Below are 8,064 nucleotides of genomic sequence, written 5' to 3'. Positions count from 1 at the left end.
CACACACACACACACACACACCAAGGGCTCTCTCTCTTCTCTGTCAAAGACACAGAACTAAGCCAATAATGTAAAGTGAGAATACACATAAATTCACGTCAGTTATAGCAGCTCTCTCTCCTCAAACCAAGGTCACAGTAGTGTGTGTGTGTGTGTGTGTGTGTGTGTGTGTGTGTGTGTGTGTGTGTGTGTGTGTGTGTGTGTGTGTGTGTGTGTGTGTGTGTGTGTGTGTGTGTGTGTGTGTGTGTGTGTGTGTGTGTGTGTGTGTGTGTGTGTGTGTGTGTGTGCGTTTCCAGAGTTCCTGTGGTTTTGATAAATCTTCTCTTCCGCTTCATCTGTTCTTCACTGAATAGGATCTCTTTCTATATTTCTCCCGTCTGTATCCCCCTCCCCTCCCTCCCTCCCTCCCCTCCCTCCCTCCCTCCCTCCCTCCCTCCCTCCCTCCCTCCCTCCCTCCCTCCCTCCCTCCCTCCCTCCCTCCCTCCCTCCCTCCCTCTCTCTCTCTCTCTCTCCCTCTCTCTGTCCTTCTCTCTGTCTCTCCTCTCTCCTCTATCTGTCAGTTAATTGAGGTCAGTGGTGTGAAGAAGTGTGTGTGTGTGTGTACAGAATCAGAGACAGTAAAAACATCTTTGAACCCTCAAGTCCAAACAGCTACTGAGTAGACCGTCTCTCATCAGTCTCTCTTCAGACTGTATACACACGCTGACTCACCCACTGCAATCTGAGCCAAACAGATGCAGATAATCCATAGCTTTTAGCATGTGGGTTCATGTGCTTGAGGGTCTGTGCGTACACACACACACACACACACACACACACACACACACACACACACACACACACACACACACACACACACACACACACACACACACACACACACACACACACACACACACACACACACACACACACACACACACTGAGAGATAGGTGATGCTATTGACTCAAGCAGAAGAGGAGCAGAAACACACACCAGGTAAAACAGGATGTTGTGTTCTCAGATCCATCTAATTTTCCAGAGAGAGAGAGAGAGAGAGAGAGAGAGAGATAGCGAGAGAGATAGCGAGAGAGATAGAGAGAGGGAGAGAGACAGAGAGAGAGAGAGAGACAGCGAGAGAGAGAGAGGGAAAGAGGGAGAGAGAGAGACAGCGAGACAGCGAGAGCGAGAGAGGGAGAGAGGGAGAGAGGGAGAGAGAGAGAGAGAGAGAGAGAGAGCCAGAGAGAGAGAGAGAGAGAGAGAGAGAGAGAGCCAGAGAGAGAGAGACATAGAGAGAGAGAGAGAGAGAGGGAGAGAGAGATAGCGAGAGAGATAGCGAGAGAGATAGCGAGAGAGAGAGAGGGAAAGAGGGAGAGAGACAGTGAGAGAGAGAGACAGAGAGAGAGAGAGAGAGAGAGAGAGAGAGAGAGAGAGAGAGGGAGAGAGAGAGGGAGAGAGGGAGAGAGGGAGACAGAGAGAGAGAGAGACAGAGAGAGACAGAGAGAGAGACAGAGAGAGATAGCTAGTAATATTTTGTTGGTTTTATCTTCCACTTACTTAACTAGCTAATGCAGCTAATTTAGCTTAGTTAACAACTTGACTCAAACAAAGAGGAATGCTACGTATGTTAGCTAGCTGGATAAGCCTCTCCAACACTACAACTCTTACAAGTCAAGGTAAGCTTTTGGTTTTATTAATGTATTGCCACCAGGGCCCGCCTTGAGTAACTGCTAAATTGCTTGCTGTACACTGTTCTGCGTGACTGTGCAAATGGATTGGATTGTGGGTTTACTAAAGCATTAGTTCTAGTAGCTATGTTGACTATGAAGTTAGCTAATATGGTGACAACGATGTAGGCTGTGTAGCGGGGTTATGTTATGAAGGTTTGGCTTGGAGAGGTTTTTTTCACGAGGTCACAGACAGCTGCTGTGTTTGGGGAAAAAGTGAGAGAAGGAGAGCGTGTAGATGTGAGAAGAAATTATACAATGAGAAAAGTGATCATGCTGTTTGCTATGTGGTTTGCTATGAATGTGAACTGTGTGTGTGGGTGATCAGAGGGATATTCATTCAGCCGATTCTATTGCAAAACGTTTCTTAAACGGAAGAAAACGGAACGAAACGGCAATGGACCTACCTGAATTTGTCCAATAGAAACTGTTGTTTTAGTTGTGAAACGGAACGTTTTCAACTGTTTGGATTAATGAATACACCCCAGATCAGCTGGATGCAGGCAAGAGTGTGCAAGGTGGTGTTGAATGTGTCACTGTCTGTCACCTTGATTACTTCAATTTGTCTCTCGACCTGTGCACCTACAGGAAAAATAATACAATTTATTTTGTAGGATAGGTTAGGATAGGTTGTAGGATAGGTTAGGATAGGTTGTAGGATAGGTTAGGATAGGTTGTAGGATAGATGAGTATAGGGTACATTTGAGGATCATGTAGAAGCCTAAACTGTTACACTGAGCTGGGTGAATGGAATACGAATGTCAGTTATCCAATATGCTGTAATATAAATAAGGCCATGCCACTGGTACAGATGTAGGATCTTCCTTTGAGCCAGTTTGCTACAGCAGGAAGATAATCCTGCAGCAACAGGAAATGTGAATTCTTATGTGGATTATAATTGACAGACATTTTTGTTCGGGGTTGATCTATTTTTCATTTTAAAATGGAAATGACAAACCTCAGAAGCCTTTTTAAACCTTACTTTAAAGTTCTCCTGCAACAGGGTGATCAAATTAAGATCCGACACCTGTAGCAGTCAGATGTGTATGGCTAGTAGGTATCATGTAGGGATGTTCACCAGCCTTGAGACATGAAGTGGTGTGAACTTGGCCTGTCCCAGCCTGCCTGATGGACTGACTCTACCCCACTGAGACGGTCTCACTGTGTGTGTGTGCGTGTGCGTGCGCGCGTGCGCGTGCGTGTGTGCGTGTGCGTGCGCGTGTGTGTGTGCGTGTGCGTGCGTGTGCGTGTGCGTGTGTGTGTGTGTGTGCGTGTTCACTGCCCTCTTTTTTAATGACTTTGATGTTTTACTGAGTTCCTTGCTCATATATGATTTAGGGACCGTTTTTAGTTGTTGGTATATTTCACATTCCTCTGATTCAATCCCTCGACTGTTCTGCTGAAGATCTAACTGTAGTAAATGAATGACACCCACTCACCTTTCCCTCCCTCCCCTCCCTCCCTCTGAGATCCCAGATTAAGTCCTTGAGATTCCCTGATTCAGACATTTCCCTGACAACTCACCCCCTGATCGGTCCATCATAACTCTCCTCTAGACACTCTCTCTGTCTGTCTGTCTGTCTCTCTCTCTCTCTCTCTCTCTCTCTCTCTCTCTCTCTCTCTCTCTCTCTCTCTCTCTCTCTCTCTCTCTCTCTCTCTCTCTCTCTCTCTCTCTCTCTCTCTCTCTCTCTCTCTCTCTCTCTCTCTCTCTCTCTCTCTCTCTCTCTCTCTCTCTCTCTCTCTCTCTCTCTCTCTCTCTCTCTCTCTCTCTCTCTCTCTCTCTCTCTCTCTCTCTCTCTCTCTCTCTCTCTCTCTCTCTCTCTCGCTATCTCTCCTCTATTTCTCTCTCTGTATCTTATTACCGTACTTCACTAAACTGCGGAGATTGCGTGAGGAGAGGTGTGAGTGTGTGATACTGTAGAGACACTATCGTGCTGCAATATAGAGCTCTGTCCACTATTGTCTGGCCTTAAGCCAACTACTACCAGCACTGCAGTATCGTTCTGATGATATATGACTCAATGACATCTCTCTCTCTCTCTCTCTCTCTATATATATATATATATATATATATATATATATATATACATATATATATCAGAGATCTCTATATCTCTCTCTCTCTTTATCTTTCTCAGAGATCTCTCTCACCTTTCACTTTCACCTCTCTCTCTCTCTCTCTCTCTCTCTCTCTCTCTCTCTCTCTCTCTCTCTCTCTCTCTCTCTCTCTCTCTCTCTCTCTCTCTCTCTCTCTCTCTCTCTCTCTCTCTCTCTCTCTCTCTCTCTCTCTCTCTCTCTCTCTCCTCTCTCTCTCTCTCTCTCTCTGTCTCTCTCTCTCAATCTCTCCCCTCTCCCCCTTCTACATTTGTACTTATTTTAATCCACCTCAGCCTTTCCTCCTCCTCTCCTCATTTCCCATTCCCCCTTTCCTTTCCTCTTTTCTCTCCCTCCTCCTCTCCTCCTCTCTGCTGCGGTAGATCAGGTAAAGAAGCGATACAAGATTATTTTCCAGGCGACAAGAGGTTTGAACGACGAAGCTGAGAGAGAGGGGGGCTGATTTAAGCAGTTAGGAAACAGAATATTAATAGAGAGAGTGAGTGAATAGAAGTCCTGGAGAGATGTCAGCTAGAACATTTTACTTCCTATATAGACCTACATGCTGCATAATGGTAATATAATCTCTAGAATGGTTACTTCCTACATAGGTCTACATGCTGCATAATGATAATATCATCTCTAGGATGGTTACTTCCTATATAGACCTACATGCTGCATAATGATAATATCATCTCTAGGATGGTTACTTCCTATATAGACCTACATGCTGCATAATGATAATATCATCTCTAGGATGGTTACTTCCTATATAGACCTACATGCTGGGTAATGATAATATAATCTCTAGGATGGTTACTTCCTATATAGACCTACATGCTGCATAATGATAATATCATCTCTTGGATGGTTACTTCCTATATAGACCTACATGCTGCATAATGATAATATCATCTCTAGGATGGTTACTTCCTATATAGACCTACATGCATAATGCATTTATAATGATAATATCATTTCTATCATCTCTAGGATGGTTACTTCCTATATAGACCTACATGCTGCATAATGGTAATATCATCTCTAGGATGGTTACTTCCTATATAGACCTACATGCTGCATAATGATAATATCATCTCTAGGATGGTTACTTCCTATATAGACCTACATGCTGCATAATGATAATATCATCTCTAGGATGGTTACTTCCTATATAGACCTACATGCTGGGTAATGATAATATCATCTCTAGGATGGTTACTTCCTATATAGACCTACATGCTGCATAATGATAATATCATCTCTAGGATGGTTACTTCCTATATAGACCTACATGCTGCATAATGATAATATCATCTCTAGGATGGTTACTTCCTATATAGACCTACATGCTGCATAATGATAATATCATCTCTAGGATGGTTACTTCCTATATAGACCTACATGCTGGGTAATGATAATATCATCTCTAGGATGGTTACTTCCTATATAGACCTACATGCTGCATAATGATAATATCATCTCTTGGATGGTTACTTCCTATATAGACCTACATGCTGCATAATGATAATATCATCTCTAGGATGGTTACTTCCTATATAGACCTACATGCTGCATAATGATAATATCATCTCTAGGATGGTTACTTCCTATATAGACCTACATGCTGCATAATGATAATATCATCTCTAGGATGGTTACTTCCTATATAGACCTACATGCTGCATAATGATAATATCATCTCTAGGATGGTTACTTCCTATATAGACCTACATGCTGCATAATGATAATATCATCTCTAGGATGGTTACTTCCTATATAGACCTACATGCTGCATAATGATAATATCATCTCTAGGATGGTTACTTCCTATATAGACCTACATGCTGCATAATGATAATATCATCTCTAGGATGGTTACTTCCTATATAGACCTACATGCTGCATAATGATAATATCATCTCTAGGATGGTTACTTCCTATATAGACCTACATGCTGCATAATGATAATATCATCTCTAGGATGGTTACTTCCTATATAGACCTACATGCTGCATAATGGTAATATCATCTCTAGGATGGTTACTTCCTATATAGACCTACATGCTGCATAATGGTAATATCATCTCTAGGATGGTTACTTCCTATATAGACCTACATGCTGCATAATGATAATATCATCTCTAGGATGGTTACTTCCTATATAGACCTACATGCTGCATAATGGTAATATCATCTCTAGGATGGTTACTTCCTATATAGATACATGCTGGGTAATGATAATATCATCTCTAGGATGGTTACTTCCTATATAGACCTACATGCTGCATAATGATAATATCATCTCTAGGATGGTTACTTCCTATATAGACCTACATGCTGCATAATGATAATATCATCTCTAGGATGGTTACTTCCTATATAGACCTACATGCTGCATAATGATAATATCATCTCTAGGATGGTTACTTCCTATATAGACCTACATGCTGCATAATGATAATATCATCTCTAGGATGGTTACTTCCTATATAGACCTACATGCTGCATAATGATAATATCATCTCTAGGATGGTTACTTCCTATATAGACCTACATGCTGCATAATGATAATATCATCTCTAGGATGGTTACTTCCTATATAGACCTACATGCTGCATAATGATAATATCATCTCTAGGATGGTTACTTCCTATATAGACCTACATGCTGCATAATGGTAATATCATCTCTAGGATGGTTACTTCCTATATAGACCTACATGCTGCATAATGATAATATCATCTCTAGGATGGTTACTTCCTATATAGACCTACATGCTGCATAATGATAATATCATCTCTAGGATGGTTACTTCCTATATAGACCTACATGCTGCATAATGATAATATCATCTCTAGGATGGTTACTTCCTATATAGACCTACATGCTGCATAATGATAATATCATCTCTACATGCTGCATAATGGTTATCTTCCTATATAGACCTACATGCTGCATAATGGTAATATCATCTCTAGGATGGTTACTTCCTATATAGACCTACATGCTGCATAATGATAATATCATCTCTAGGATGGTTACTTCCTATATAGACCTACATGCTGCATAATGATAATATCATCTCTAGGATGGTTACTTCCTATATAGACCTACATGCTGGGTAATGATAATATCATCTCTAGGATGGTTACCTACATGCTGCATAATGATAATATCATCTCTAGACCTACATGCTGCATAATGATAATATCATCTCTAGGGATGGTTACTTCCTATATAGACCTACATGCTGCATAATGATAATATCATCTCTAGGATGGTTACTTCCTATATAGACCTACATGCTGCATAATGATAATATCATCTCATCTCAAGGATGGTCACTTCCTATATAGACCTACATGCTGCATAATGATAATATCATCTCTAGGATGGTTACTTCCTATATAGACCTACATGCTGCATAATGGTGTATCATCTCTAGGATGGTTACTTCCTATATAGACCTACATGCTGCATAATGATAATATCATCTCTAGGATGGTTACTTCCTATATAGACCTACATGCTGCATAATGATAATATCATCTCTAGGATGGTTACATTCCTCCCTATAGACCTACATGCTGCATAATGATAATATCATCTCTAGGATGGTTACTTCCTATATAGACCTACATGCTGCATAATGATAATATCATCTCTAGGATAGTTACTTCCTATATATAGACCTACATGCTGCATAATGATAATATCATCTCTAGGATGGTTACTTCCTATATAGACCTACATGCTGCATAATGATAATATCATCTCTAGGATGGTTACTTCCTATATAGACCTACATGCTGCATAATGATAATATCATCTCTAGGATGGTTACTTCCTATATAGACCACATGCTGCATAATGGTAATATCATCTCTAGGATGGTTACTTCCTATATAGACCTACATGCTGCATAATGGTAATATCATCTAGGATGGTTACTTCCTATATAGACCTACATGCTGCATATTAATATCATCTCTAGGATGGTTACTTCCTATATAGGCCACCATGCTGCATAATGATAATATGATCTCTAGGATGGTTACTTCCTATATAGACCACATGCTGGGTAATGATAATATCATCTCTAGGATGGTTACTTCCTATATAGACCTACATGCTGGGTAATGATAATATCATCTCTAGGATGGTTACTTCCTATATAGACCTACATGCTGCATAATGATAATATCATCTCTGGGACAGTTGCTCTAGTTTTGAATAACATGTATTAGCTACATTGTGGAT

Source organism: Oncorhynchus keta, chromosome 30, assembly GCF_023373465.1.
Source record: "Oncorhynchus keta strain PuntledgeMale-10-30-2019 chromosome 30, Oket_V2, whole genome shotgun sequence".
Taxonomy (NCBI): domain Eukaryota; kingdom Metazoa; phylum Chordata; class Actinopteri; order Salmoniformes; family Salmonidae; genus Oncorhynchus; species Oncorhynchus keta.
This window is presented reverse-complemented; position numbering follows the sequence as displayed.